The 14,663-nt window shown below is 38.0% G+C and overlaps 1 long non-coding RNA gene across 1 annotated transcript; it reads right to left on the bottom strand.

Moving 5' to 3' along the window:
- Window positions 1-5,556: 5,556 nt before the first annotated feature.
- LOC111946643 (uncharacterized) lies at window positions 5,557-6,404 on the bottom strand. The gene is made up of 2 exons (XR_002872354.2): window positions 6,150-6,404; window positions 5,557-6,074 (listed from the first exon to the last, which is right to left on the bottom strand). It is a non-coding gene; the product is annotated as an uncharacterized LOC111946643 (long non-coding RNA).
- Window positions 6,405-14,663: the final 8,259 nt, after the last annotated feature.

Below are 14,663 nucleotides of genomic sequence, written 5' to 3'. Positions count from 1 at the left end.
TGAAGAAACTCAGTGTGGAACTTGACCTGACTTTTGAAACACTCAACGGACTCGATTAGTCGTACAAAGAGAGGGCCTTTCAAAGACGAGCAGCGACAGCTTGAAAGGCAACGTCTCCTCTGGTTTTGTAGCGTTCTTTTTTGAAGTTTGTAAATGTTTTTGTTTTGAAGACCTCAGGGATCGGGCCGAAGAATAAAGGCCTGAAAGCAGAAAGAAAAGCAGCTTCTTCACGTCAGAATCAGCTGATTAACATTGATCGATTAGGTGTCAGCGGTGAAATCTCCAGTGATAAAGAATTAAATGTGAAAATGACCTGGGATCAGCATAGTTAGGTTTGGGAGGGATTCATCTTCAGTGATAAAGTCAACAAAGTTTCACAAATGAAGCACCTTAACTCTGCCATGGACAAAGCTAGAGAATTGATGGCAGCTTTGTCACATCAAACAGAAACTTAACTCAGCAAAATCAAAGATGCTGAGTTAACTATTGCCGTGGCAATAGTGGCAGTTTTATCACGCTAAGTCGCGCTCAGAGTAGTCAGCAAAATCAAAGACAGGAAAAAGCGGAGATTTGACACAACGCATGCGAAAACACGTTTTGCAAAAACAAAAAAAGTTTTTGAAAGCAAAAACAAAATGTAAAAGTTAAATAAAAAATAATTGAAATGCAAATATTTGATTTTTTTTTTTGCAACTCAGAAAGTTTTGTGTGCAACGTGGTGGCAGAAATATCACTCCATATGATTCATCTGTGGTTGGAATCCAAACAAATCAAAAAGTGAAGGGGGAACCAAAGTTAGTGAACCTTTGAAATGGGAATAAATTTAACAAGTCCCATCACACGATTTCAACATTGAATAAATCACAAAAGTGGTTGGAAAATGTCAAACTCCAGGCGTCGAGGGCCAGTATCCTACACGTTTTCCAACTTACCTGCTACTGAGGTCCCCACTGGCTAAAAACACCTGATGCAGGTAATCAGCAGCAAAAGGCAAGATTTCTGTAAAGCTAGACGGACTTTGAGGGCTGTAGCCTGGAATTGGTTAATGTGACGTAAAGAGGAGGTTATGATAACCCTTAGAACCGTCAAAGGACAAGTAGGATTAACCTGTTTACCTCACTTGATCCATCCCTGTGCAGATCACTTGAAACAACAAGTAAACATCTCTTAACATGTAGCTTTGTTCATTTACTATCCTGTGTATCACCAACTTAAGCTAAAAGGCACTGTATCTATAAAGTAAAGTGCACTCGAGTGCCATTACATCTTAGGGGATTCGTCCGCTTTGCTCAACACAGAAAAAAAAAATGACTGCAAGAACAACCAAAGACGGAGTGAGCGCTCGGTTAATTAACACTCTAAATTTAGCATCAGAGCACACATTGCTGTTGTCAGCATCGCTATGAATGCAGAAAAGATGTCAATGAAGATCTAGGTAAATGTGGAAATGAAAGTGTCCCAGCCATAAAGTGTCACAGAGACGCTGCAGCTCCTAACAATCAGACACTAGGACTGATTTAGGATCAGATTAGTTTCATTCCAGTGAGCAGGAGACATGGCAACAATGCCAATCTTACCAACGAGAAGACAGAAGCTACAGAGCTGGCGTCCTGCTGCCAGGACACTGAAGTATGTGGGAGGAAAAAAGGAGGTTTGAATTAAGAGTGTGAAGAAGGATGAGATACTTCAAGATGTCCATGTTTTCTCTGACAGACAATCGCAGGCAGTCTGCCAAGAGACTGTGACAAGGTGTGAGAGAGACTTACCAGGATTATGTCCACACTTAAAAACACAAGACTTTGTAATAATGAAACATAAGAGGAATTATTAAAACTTTTCTTTGTTTATTACATCTGGCAAACTAGGTGTTTTTTTCTCACGTCACTGTAGGCTAACAGTTTGCTTACAAAGTTGCTTCTAACTTTGTCATATTCAACTGAGAGTTAAGCTGCACTTCAGTGATTTGGGGTTTGACTTTGACCTCGGCTCATAAAAACATTGGCCCTTTTTTTAATTTATATTTTACATGCCCTCTGTTGGAAATACATGATCAGAGCAGAGCAAAAGTGCAAGAGCGACTCAATAATAAAATGTCGTAACAGTGCTTCCCCTCTATACGTTGTTGATACGTCTCAGCATATGTGTGTAACCCACTCTGTATCTGTGTGTACACAGCTATCTGAGAAACACCACACAGATAGTGACATTTGCGTTTTCCTCCCACTCAGCACCACATGGTGGGAAAGCAAACGCATGCATTCAGAAATATGACTTTGGAGACATTAACCCGGCTTGAGAGTAAAATACAGACCAGCTTTTTAGTCAGGATAGGTTTCAAACAGGATGTAAGAACTTCTTACTCACTTTTTTAGTTGGTAGAATGTAATTCTACAATAAAGGTTGGTAAACTTTAGATTTATGAATAACAAAAAGATGTAGTTGAGCAAAAGGTTCTAAAATCCCCTATTTTAGTCCATTTCCTGTCATAATTTAGTTGTAATGTCTTAGCACCATAGGGCTTTAATGAGTACTTGGATACTCATTACAGCAAACTGGAGTAGTCTATGAAAATTTGCAAGGATCACCGATTTGTGATCTTTCTAAAAATAGTAGAGTGTAGTAAATATACAATTCGGGAACGATGTCTTTATTGCTCTAATCCACATGTGTCAAACTTTAGGCCCGGGGGCCAAATGTGGCCCTTCATGTCATTTTAGGTGGCCCGCGAGAGCATAAAAGGTTTTAATTTCTTAAAATAAAAAATAAAAATTGGTGTGTATTTCTTTCTATCTAGGGGGAATCTGACTTGAAATATTGGATTGGGTAACTATACATTAGGACTTAAACACTGTCCATATGACCTAACCTGTCAGAATCAAACTTAAAAGGATTTATTCTAGAGTAACAAGCAAACATATGTTTTTTATGCAACTGCAATTGTCACTTTAAAATGTTATAATAAATAAATAATGAGTTATTTAACATTAAGGAGTAGTTACATTTATTTTTCAATACATTTAGTTACATGTATAATTTATATCTGGCCCTTTGAGGACAGCCACTATGCTAATGTGGCCCTCGGTGAAAATGAGTTTGACACCCCTGCTCTAAAATGTAGAATGATGTTGTATTTTGAGTTTATGAACTAAAAAAGGCGAATGTGCAGCGCAACTGTCCCCCAGACTAAACTAATTTTCAAAATAAAGCTTTGGTGAAGCTCCCATTTTCAAAGTAAAACCATCACGTTTTTGTTATGTTTTTTTTGTGGAAGAAAAAGAAAAAGAGACTGAAGTTCAGTATACTGACATAAGTTATGAAAAAACAAATTTGCTATAACACCAGGGGCCTGTTTCAGAAAGGAGGTTAAGTGTAAACTCTGAGTGCGTTAACCCTGAAATCAGGGAAACCCTGGGTTTTCCGTTTCAGAATGGGAGGTTTGTTAAACCAGAGAAAGCAGAGTAAGTCAAACCCGTTTCTGAAAGAGAGGTAACTTATACTCGGAGTCAGTGTCCATGGTTACTTACGCTGTGAACCTAACCTGGTCGGGAGCAGGTTTTATCCTCTAAACTCAAAGTTTCTGCCGGTCCCCTCTCCTTTTTAAAGACGAAGCGGTATTTTTTGCTTTAACCTTCATTGTCCAAATTTCCGTCACACAGAGACGGTCTAAGTGACAAGAATGGCTTGTCCTTTTTTGGAGGACCCAATAGACGAGGAGGCTGCATTAATTCATAGAGAATTACATTTACGTCGTGCGAGGATTTTGAGACCTAGACTCGATTTTTTTGTCATTTCCCCATATGTTTTTGTTTGAGCGTTACCGTTTTTCGTTGCAGTCAATTACATATATAAAATGAAAACAACATTAGATATGTATTGCTATGTAGATGTTTCATATGTCAAATATTGTCAACAAAGCCTACATCCATGACATGCTCAAATTTGACCTGATTGAATTATGTTTTTATACTTCATTTTTAGCTGCTGCCATGTTCTTTTAATTCCTGCAGGATTGCATCTAAATGAAAATGAAATCAGGGACATTGAATTAGATTAATGTAACAATTACTTTTTGGAAACACAATTTGCTAGTACTGCTTACTTTCTTAATCCCATATAAACCTATACCACTTGATCAATACAAGGGTAGTGTTGCAGCGTGTGTGTGCTGAGCGGGGTGCGAGCCACGAGAGAGAAGGGGAGGGGCGATTGCAGGTGCAGATGGGGGGGGGGGTGAGCGTGGTATATATTGTGTGTTCGGAGGACGGAGCACTTAGTTAAATAAAGAGAAGGTGTCATTCCCAGAATAACTGTTTTGGAGTCATTCTTAATCCGCTCTGGAGGTTGAGGGTTTCGAACGGGAAGTGAACCCCGAAGGAGAATTCCCTTCGGCCCTGAAGGAAATCTCCCCTGCGCTTCTGACCACGGTCGGTCGGAAAGACGAGAGAAAAGAAAGGAGAAGTCTTCGCGCAGCGAAAGGTTCAACAGTAGACAAAAGTTCACTTTTAAAAACACAATTGCATGTATTAATATTAAACTGACCAAGAGGGGGAGGTTAACAAAAAAGTCCTCTAAACATTACCGACGTTAAATGCATTTTCCCTCAGATTGGTTCTGTACACTATGCAGAATTTCATGCATTTACACCAGGAATAACACTTCAAAAGTACACCTAGATATCCCCATTTTTTATTTCACACCTTACGCTATTTAAAAAGTTATTACAGCCAATATTTTATAACAATGATTTAAATGCAAACTTACGCATTAACTTGAGCAGCTATGTTTTTCCATGCTAACTGTCTCTGTTTTGCAGATGCAGCGGTGTTGCTTTTCTTCCAGAATATGTGCTCATATTCACTGTAACTCTGCAGTAGCACGTCAAGTTCAGCTGGCGAAAAATATGCAGACCTCTTTGTTTTCACGGTTGCCATGGTGACTCGTAATATCTGCGCTCCATTGATAATGGCTTCGTTCTTATAGTCGCGGTGCGGACGCTTAACTCTGAATCAGTCCACTCGGAGTTGATTGACCTAACTCGGATCAGCTTCTCTGAAACAGAAAACTCAGTTGTTAATCTCTCGACTGACCAACTCAGAGTTCAAGTTTAACCTCAGAGTTGGTTGAACCTCCTTTCTGAAACAGGCCCCAGAGCTTTAGCTCCAGTGTTTTCATTCTTTTGATTATGGTAATTCTTAGACAATAAATGTAATTTCAGCGAATTCTGAAGCAGACAAGAGCAGCCTTTCAGACTGGAAATGCTTTAGAACGTTAAGTATTGCAGAACTTTGAGGATGGAAAAACAGTGGAGAACATTTAAAGGGTTTGTTGTTAAATGATCCAAAACAAAAGTGATGTTTATGTTTTTTATGTCGTTTATATTATTCTTGAATTTAACCAGAAGGTTAATAGAAAAAAAACTTGTTCAAAGAGACAAACATTTCTTTCCACTTAAATGTTTGCGTTTTCATCAGTTTTGTTCTGATCTAAAAAGGTATTGTGACCAAGGCACCGTCAGTGCAGAGTGGAACCACCGAAACAACAATGGCTGAGACAATAAAAGCTTATAAAAATTTAATTTAATGAACAAGTTTAAAATCTAAAATTGTAGTTTTACTCTGATTAACTGGACACATAAAATACAAAAAAAAAAGAGATGCAGAGATAAAAACCGGAAGGCCGAGCCGACCGCCCGTGCAGGAGGGGAGGGAAGGAGAGAGGCCGTGGACTAAGCCAGTAAAGGGGCAGCGCACCTCACTCCAATCCGTGCTGAAAACAACTAAAACAAACCCACACAAGATAAGAAAAAAAACATGCCAAAGAAACTTTCACTACACACTAAATGGGGAATAAACAAATACAGTGAGGGAACTGGAGTGAGGAAGACGCCGCCACCAGGGGCCCCCCTCACCGACTCCACACGCACCCGACTCAGACCTAGTAAACAATAAGATAAAACAGAGTTAACCACACAATACATACATCACTCTAAAAGCACATTAAAATGTATAAAAAGGGTGGGTACAGAACACGCAGTGGCTCATGACATCTGCAACACGTCCAGCCGCTTACAGCATCTAGTTAAAAAGAGTAGGATATGAGTAAAATGTGATCTACGTCCCCCCAACAAGAGGAGCTTCAGCCATACATACCACCACGCAAAGAGGCAGCCACTGTCTGTCCACTCACTCCTTGTTTCTTATATAGGGACAGACACAGCTGTACCAAATCCCCAATCAGCAGGCCTACACCTGTCACAGGCAGACCTGCCGGTTACAGTATGAACGAGGGTTATTTAACACATTTTATTTTCATTTTTCATACATCCAGTAAGAAGACATCTAGCATCTGTACAAACATATATTAAAAAGTAAGAATCGTAGTTCGATCTGTGAATCAGCAAGCTTGATTTGTAAAATCGAATTGGATCGCCACCTAAGTAACAATCCACAGCCCTGCTTAGCACCACCTCTAAGGAGTGAACTTATATCAAAACAGTAAAGCACAAAATTCTACAACTTAACTTAAGCAGCAGAAGAGGTAATAACTGGAAAAGCACAGATAATAGTCTAATGCCTCAGGCATTACACCACTAGAAAATATTGGTTGCTGCTCTTCTTGGGCTTTGATGTACTTAAACTACCAAATTAAAATAAACAAAAAAAGCATATTATTACAAAATTCTCAAATTCGTAAAACATTTCTTTAAAGGAATCTTAATTTAAAACAAAATAAAGCAGAATCACAATTGATTAATTACTTTCATTCGGGAAATGTCAGCAGATCCTTAACTAATGAACTACAATACAAATAATATTTCTCCTGTTAGAAGAGGATATTTTTAACGAAACTTGTGCATTAGTTTTATTTATTACAAAGCTCAAATGTAAAAGATTTTGTAAGCTTTCCAACCCTTTTATTCCCTCCTTTTTAGAATTATTATCCAGGTGTTTTAATAAGAATGAATTTCCTTTTAGTCTCATCTGACAACACCAATCCTCCTCTGGACCATCCAAATGGTCTCTGGAGAACTTTAGATGGGTCTGGACATGTGCTGACTTAAGCAGGAGCTCTGTTTTTGAATTCTTGACGCCATCGTGGGTTACTATGGTAACCTTCTGTCTCAGTTCTCTTCAGGTTATTGATCAGTTCTCCCTTGTAGTTCTGGACTGTTTACCTCACCGTTCTAAGGATCACTTGCACTCCACCAGGTGAGATCTTGCATGGAGCCACAGGTGGATGGAGACATCCGTCATTTTCCATTTTCGAATAATTGCTTCAAAACGTTAATCTCTGTTCATCAAGCTGCCTGCTTATTGTTAAACGGTTTGTCCCTGGTGTCCTTCAGCAGATCTTTGGTCTTGGTCATGGGGAGGAGGTTGCAGTCAGACTATTTGAGTGTGCAGATCTAAGTTTGTGCAAATTAAAGCGGTGTATATTGTAGTAGTCCTTCCACAGTGCATACACTATAATGCAATAAACACAAACATGTGATAAGAAAACAGGCAAAGCACTAAACACAGTCCATAGGAAGGTAATAACAAGCATACCATGATCAGCAGCCGCACAACGCCTCACAAATCTGGAAACGACCAAGTGGTTACACCAACACACATCCGTTCCACATTTGTACCACATACACCTCTGGACCGGTTCCCCATCGGCCACAATATTCTAAAAAATGTTGAATTTTTATTAAACCAAAAAGGAAAACTGTGTTCCCACTTAAAGTAAAAACTGTGTATCAATAAAAAAAAGTGTTTGGAGTTGTTATGCCTTTTTTTGGTAAAGAACCTTGTTTCTTGGTGAGATGAACAGGATGTCAATCAAGAATCCTGAACAAATTCTAATAGCTAACACAAAAATTAAAAATAGTTTCCCCCTTTTCTAACAAAGTTTTATTTTCACTAAACTGAATTTTTCCGCATTTGTTTTTACTCAGGAAAGAACATGGACCATCAGCGGGGTCGGTACCCAAGTCAGAGACTGCTGGGGGTGTGCTCTCACATGCAAACAGGGGGATTATGAAATTTGAGATGATACAGCTTCAAGGAGCTGAATTTTATATGAGATACTCAAACACGTGCTCAGGCCTCCACATATGTCCATGTTTGTTCATTTTTATGAGTCAGAGTCTTGAGAAGTACGCATTTTCAAATGCGCCTTAAAAATTCATCATTTTAATCCCAAGACTGATTCATAATCAGGCCATTTAGCATTTATTCATGATACTGGGCCGAGTACTGCAGGTTTTATGTTCAACTGCGAGAAAAGCATTAACATCTCTTTGAATCCGAAACCTCTCTGACAGACGGAGCAATAAACCAGTACAATGAGCCTCACAGCGAAATAATTGAAGCTCAAGCAAAGTGGTGCTGAGTGCAATTAAAAACAACCAAGCTGAATCACAACCCTGGGTGGTGCCTGACAGGAAAAACAAACAATAATACACTCCATCAGCCTCCCAGCTTTTATCAAGATCTTAAGCAGAGCTCTGCAGAGGCTGCTTGGCGTTCTCTGCAGGTTTCCTCACTTTTAAGGTCAGCGCTGTTCACCGACAGTCTGCGCTTAAAAGATTATCCACCGGCTTTACACCGAACTCTGATTCCACAACAACAGCGGCAGCGATCGATGATGAGGATGATCTTCTGCATGCAAACGCTGTCACATGGTGAGGGGAATTCAGGTAGAAAGTTAAAGGCAATGGTGAAGCGGGATACCTAAGATATGAAATCTTCCTGGGACCAAATCACTTCTAAAAAAGCTCAGTTTCTACAAATGTTCTCTGGCTCATGAAACAAAGTATTAGCCTTTTTTAGTTAAAGAAAATCACGGTTTGTTTCTATAGTTACCACAAACATATGCATAATACATAAATGTGCTTGAATTGAAAACTTTCATGACGGCAAAACAAGTTTTTGCGTTGGAGAAAGTGTAGCTTCAGAAGTTATGATGCAGTCACGTCGAGGCACTAAAGCACTTTTTACTGTGTTATAGTAAATGCACACTTACATAATTTGCTAGGATTCAATGTTATTGAGTGGGATTCAATTCAAAATTTCAAATTGTATCAGTTCTCGGTTTAACTGCGTTACTTTGGTGGGTTCAACCAATCATTAGCAGTGGATGATTTTAATTGCATGGAGCCAGACAAAACATGAAGGACGCAGGTTTTTCCTGAGGGAAACAGAAAGTTGGAATAAAATGTGTTTTTTCTCTGAGAGAAATAGGAAAAATATTCCTGCCAGTTGCATAAAAGTCAAACTGGTGCTGGCGTGCAACTCCGGAATTCTTTTAGGACCAGTAAAAAGGCTTCTGACATCCTATCCAGATCCAAAAGGAAGCTCATCAAACCACAATCTTCAAATGATTGTAGCTTTTAAACTGGAGCAGAAGTGAAATCCTGCCTTTTTGGAGGTTTTGGAGCAGAAGGCCTCTTCCTTCTATGCTTACAGGAGGATATCAGGTCAACTGAGTTTTAGCAGCTCTAGTCTGATGTGGGTCTGTCAACGAGCCCCTTTCTGGTTAGACTAGCTCACTAAAAAATACTGGCATTGTGACCAGAAACCACCACCACTGGCTGTCAGATAGTTAAGCTTTGTGTCCTTTCTCTTTAGGAGACCCAAGGCACCTTCTGCCTCCTCATACTGTGATCTTTTCTGTTCAGTAGTAGAATTACACACAAGACTGGTCAACAAAACTGTCTTCAGACTGTGTTTCTCTCTTTGTCTTTGCACAAAACCTATGTAACCCCTTGGAAAAAGAACAGACAATAATTGAAGTTTATCCAGATTGGATTATAAATGTGAACGTGATTTGTCAGAGGAATAAACCACTGTCCAAAACTCTGGTGATCTACAGAACAGAACAAGAATCATAAAGGATGGTATCACTTTACAGCTGCACAGTGTTTATTAGACACCTACACAGCGACAGACACAAAAAAAGATGCATTTATACCAGAACATATTGTGTTGCACCTAAATTTATATATTACTTTAAATGTACAATTTTGTTTTAAGAATGAAGAAATTAGCATTAAGTAAAAAAACAAAACTTGTTTCTATATCATAAAAGAAACAAAGAAGTAAATGCAAATGTTTTCTCTTCAGGCAACAAAAACTCAAGAGCAAAAATAGAAGCTTTGTTACAAAAGAGTAGATAACAAGACTGATATTTATGCTGCGTGAATATCTGCTGTGCTCCTCTTCTGTTCACATAAAACCTGTTTCATTCACAATTATTTTACAGGATGTTTGAGATGAAGTGTTGAAACAGATTCTTCATTTTCTTAACTGCTTAATAATAGAGACAAATCTCTAAAAATAGGCAGCTTTTTTCTTGTCATCCTTTTTTATTTTAGGATAAAGTTTGTGTTAAAATAAAAACAAAAATAGCACCTTTTGGTATGGACGCTCACCTTCCCATAAACAATTTATTGCTGAGAAATCAGCAGCGCAAAGATGAAATATTAAGTAAACATTGACAATTCTGCTGTGCGGCCTTTTGATCTCTTTTGAAACGTCAGGAGCAAAATAAGGACAAAATCCTTTTTGGTATTTATTTTCAATGACGCATTTCTATTTTTCTAAATCCATCCTAGGGTGTTAAAATTCAACATCTTACAATCAAAGGATTAGCATCAATTACATTTATATTGCAGCAGCCATCTGCAATCTGTTCACTTAAATTAAGTCAACAGAGCAATTGAGGGAGCAGAAGTATACCGTCAAATTTCCTGTTCTAAAAAACTCAGCATATGGGGTTTGTTTGAGAGGTAGTAAAATGATAACAACGTTGGTTTACCTGTTTGATGAGCTGGATGACATTTATAATCAGTAAACAGTTAAAGCTGCTCTCATTTGTGTTTTCATTTTGGGTTTTATTTCAGTTTTGCACCAATTCTGGGATTTAATTTCACCAATGATCAAACTTTAAAACCTCACCTGTAATAAAAACGAAATAATAAAACTCAATTTGTTTGAGGAATAAAAAAAAAGTACAAGCATTCCAAATAAACAGTGGTTTTATACACAACCTGCCGATTACAGACCATTGCTTGATTCAAGCATGAAAAAAGTTCCAAGAAAAATTTTTTAGAAGTCAAAAAATGTTTTTCAAATCTCCAAATGAGGCAAATTTGTGCTTTGCATTTAATCTTTTTCTGGATTGTCCTGGTTGTTGTTTGTCAACAGTCTGAAAAGGGAGTCCATCAATGTCGGGACCATAATGAATGAATGAGTAAATTAATGTGTATTTAAATAGCATGTTAAAACACCATTATGGCACCAAAGTTCTTAAGAAGAAAGATAAAAAAAAAGAAAATTGATGAATGTAAGACAAAATATTTATATTATATATTAAAATGAAAAAAGGCAGTAAAATACACTGAACACAAATAAATAAACAAATCAAGTAAAAGAAAATTAAATGCCATCAACTACTGAGTATTAAAAAGCATTCCACAAGACATCTTTAGTTGACATTTAAAAGTCAATGGGTATCATGCTCTGCTATGGAGAAATATTACTTTATAATAGAAAATGTACATTCATGACCTGGGATTATCAGTTAGATATTGGTTTTTAGGATGGTAGCTCACTGGACTAACTCTAGAATGGGTGCAAAAAGATAAAAGATCTGTTAAGTGGGCAGGGGCAAGACCCTATGGTGCTTTAAAAAGAAACAGTAAAAGTTTAAATTGAACTCTAAAATCGACAGGGAGCCAATGAAATGAGTAGAGCACCGGAGAGATCCGCGTTTGTCTGGATGTGCTGCCGTTAACTTTATACCAGTTCGTATCACATTTGTTACATGCATTTCTGAGACCCCTATCTCACTGAAAAGATCAAAACTTTCCTTAAAATTCCTATAACTTGGTACGCGTTTTCTGCCTTGTAGTGCATCGTCGTTCCAATATAGGCAGTAGAAGGATTTTTTACGCTTTTTTCAAAATGGCTCCTTCCATTAAATCTCAAACACTATTGGCAGGAAATGTACAAATTTTCAAAACTATATGGTAAGAACAACTTATCTATTTTTATTCATTTTTTAAAATGACTATTTGTTGTATCAAAAGAATACAACATTTTTTTGATAAATAATTCTTTATTAAACAGTTGGGGTTGGGTAAATAAGGTGCTTTTTTCCTGAACACTCATGTCATTATTTTTGCATCTTAAACCAATATTGTTGTAAGGAAAAACTAACCGAAGGAATCATGATACTTTGGGTTGTGTCTCATAAAACATATGATTTTGCTTTCTTTTCTGTGTAATTTAATCAAAGGATTTAAAAACGTCTTAATTCCATTAAAGAAAAATAAATCTCTGTGAATTATTTGATGTAGTGGGGTTTACAGGGTTAGATGAATGCTAAGTATAATATTTAGTTTTCTGTTATTTAACTTCAATTTGTTTGAAATAAACACTTTTTTCTCAGGAAACAACTCCCAGTAAACTGCTTTCTGGTTTCATGAGAAATGTGATCACTGAAACAAAAATGATGTAATTTATAGATCATGTCCTTCCCTCTCATGGCTCATTTTTGCCTGGAAATAATCAATATCTTTGCCTCTGAAGAGTTTCTTCTTCTAACCGCAGCGGTCAGACAGTGACCATCACACCAAGCTGCTGATGGACTTGTGGATGCCATTAGTTGTGTGAGTTCACTCTTAATGCACACTAAAAGCCAATCGTAACCCTTTTTTGTGGGTCATTATGTTCAAACAGAGGCTCTTTTTGATTTAATGTGTGATATTAAATATTCAGTGAACCAAGCCTTTGCCAATTAGCCAAACTGCAGGTGGCGGATGTTGCTTTTATGACTGCGTGTACTATGACTGGATAATACGTGGCTCCATGCAGTCATGTCCTGCAACAAGGCGTTTCCCTATATCTGACAGGTTTAAACGGTTTATGTCCCTTTATAAATGAAATTATCGCTTTAAAACTTTTCTGCATTTTGAAGCATTTTACATTGAAAGGGCATCAGTGTTTTGGAGTCTGTTTTAACTTATTTATGAAATTAAATTTGATGAATCTTTTCAATCAGCAAAGCAAGACAAAAGCACACTTAACAGCATTAGATGTTACCTGTAAATGATGGTAGCTCACTGGGCTAAGCTACTGTCTGTTCTATTGGATGGTCTAATGTTCAAAACCCCCATCTTTGCTGTCAATAGGGAGAATTATAGTTGTAAAATAAAACCACAGGCTGGTTTGGTTAAAAAAAAGTTTTTGTTGAATGAACACAGTTCCTTCAACTCACCGCCTTCCGGTCCAAACCCTCCCTCGTCTTCTCTGGTGAGCCCCAAGGCTCTGTCCTTGGCCCCTCTCCTTTACATCCCCTACATGCTTCCTCTTGGAGACATCTTCCATAAATTCAATATTCAGTTTTACTGTTACGCTGATGACACTCTACTTATCAACTAAACCTAACTCCACACTCTGGAACTCATTTCCTGGGCAGGCCACAAACTTCCTGCTCTGCTCCATTCTGCTCCATCTACTTGTAGACGACTGGATCCATGTACGCCTTTGTTTTCATCAGCATCTGGCTCATAACTACAGCTGGATAGCTCCAGTGTTGCTTGCCATTTTTGTTGCACAGCTAAAGTTAGCTTGGGGTTGTGAGGAGCTGCAGACTAGTAGAGAGTGTAAACAAATGGATCATGGGAAATGGAGGTAGGCTTACTCCACATTTACAGCCCCACCCACAACTCAAAGGTGAATTTCAAATGAACTAATGCCGCTCTGCAGAAACTATGTCCAAGAAAACAACACAGGTTTTCCGATGTTTTGCTAAAAACGGCATAATTACAATCAAAATGCTTCTAAAAATAGATCAAAAGATGATTGAAGTGGATCAAAATTTAAAACCCTTTTGTTCTAACCATCATATTCCTAGTTGCTTTTACCACCACCTTCCTTTCTTAATCTGTTGTTTGCTTATAATTTGCTTTATTTTAATGGTATTTTTTGTACGGTGTCCTCGAGGGCCCTAAAAGATGCTTTTAAATAAAATGTATCATCATTGTTGTTGTTTTCAATGTGAATATGTGCAGTAGTTACAAAACTTTGTCGATAAATATTTAGCAAATGCACACAACACTAGATTATCATGAATTGTAGAGCTATTGAAATGTTAAGCAAGTTATTCTAGAAAAAGTGACGGCGTCCTTTGTAGGGATGCCTATTTAGTAATAGTGCAAACGTTTTTCATGGCCTCAGAACATCTTTGCAGATGTTGAGGCAAATGTTTAATTTCAACGCTCACCTCATGTGGTGTGAGGTGGAGCAGGCAATTCTGTTGGAGACCATAAGCAGACGTTGTGGTGACTTTGACGTGAGGGAATATCGTGACTCCGTTGAGATTAAACAGCAGCAGCAGAATTGAAGGGGAGCTTGCCTCATGAATCATGGATGAGGGGAGTTCTCCCATCTCCCTTTAAAGCCCTCAAAGAGGAGGCACAAACAAACTATAAAATATTCAGACAGAGGTCAGATTGTTGGCCTTTTGGACACAGAGGAGGTAATAAGCGGAGAGACTGGCATGAGAGCATCAAGATTTACATGCAGGAGCAGAACATGACACAGACACCATTTGGTCTCATCTGGATGAAAAGAAATTAAACTGTTGCAATCAAGTGTATAATAAAACCATGT

Source organism: Oryzias latipes, chromosome 20 (genome assembly GCF_053564925.1).
Source record: "Oryzias latipes strain Hd-rR chromosome 20, Olatipes_Hd-rR_3.1".
Taxonomy (NCBI): domain Eukaryota; kingdom Metazoa; phylum Chordata; class Actinopteri; order Beloniformes; family Adrianichthyidae; genus Oryzias; species Oryzias latipes.
The sequence above is the reverse complement of the archived record's forward strand: the minus strand, read 5'-3'. Positions and strand labels throughout refer to the sequence as shown.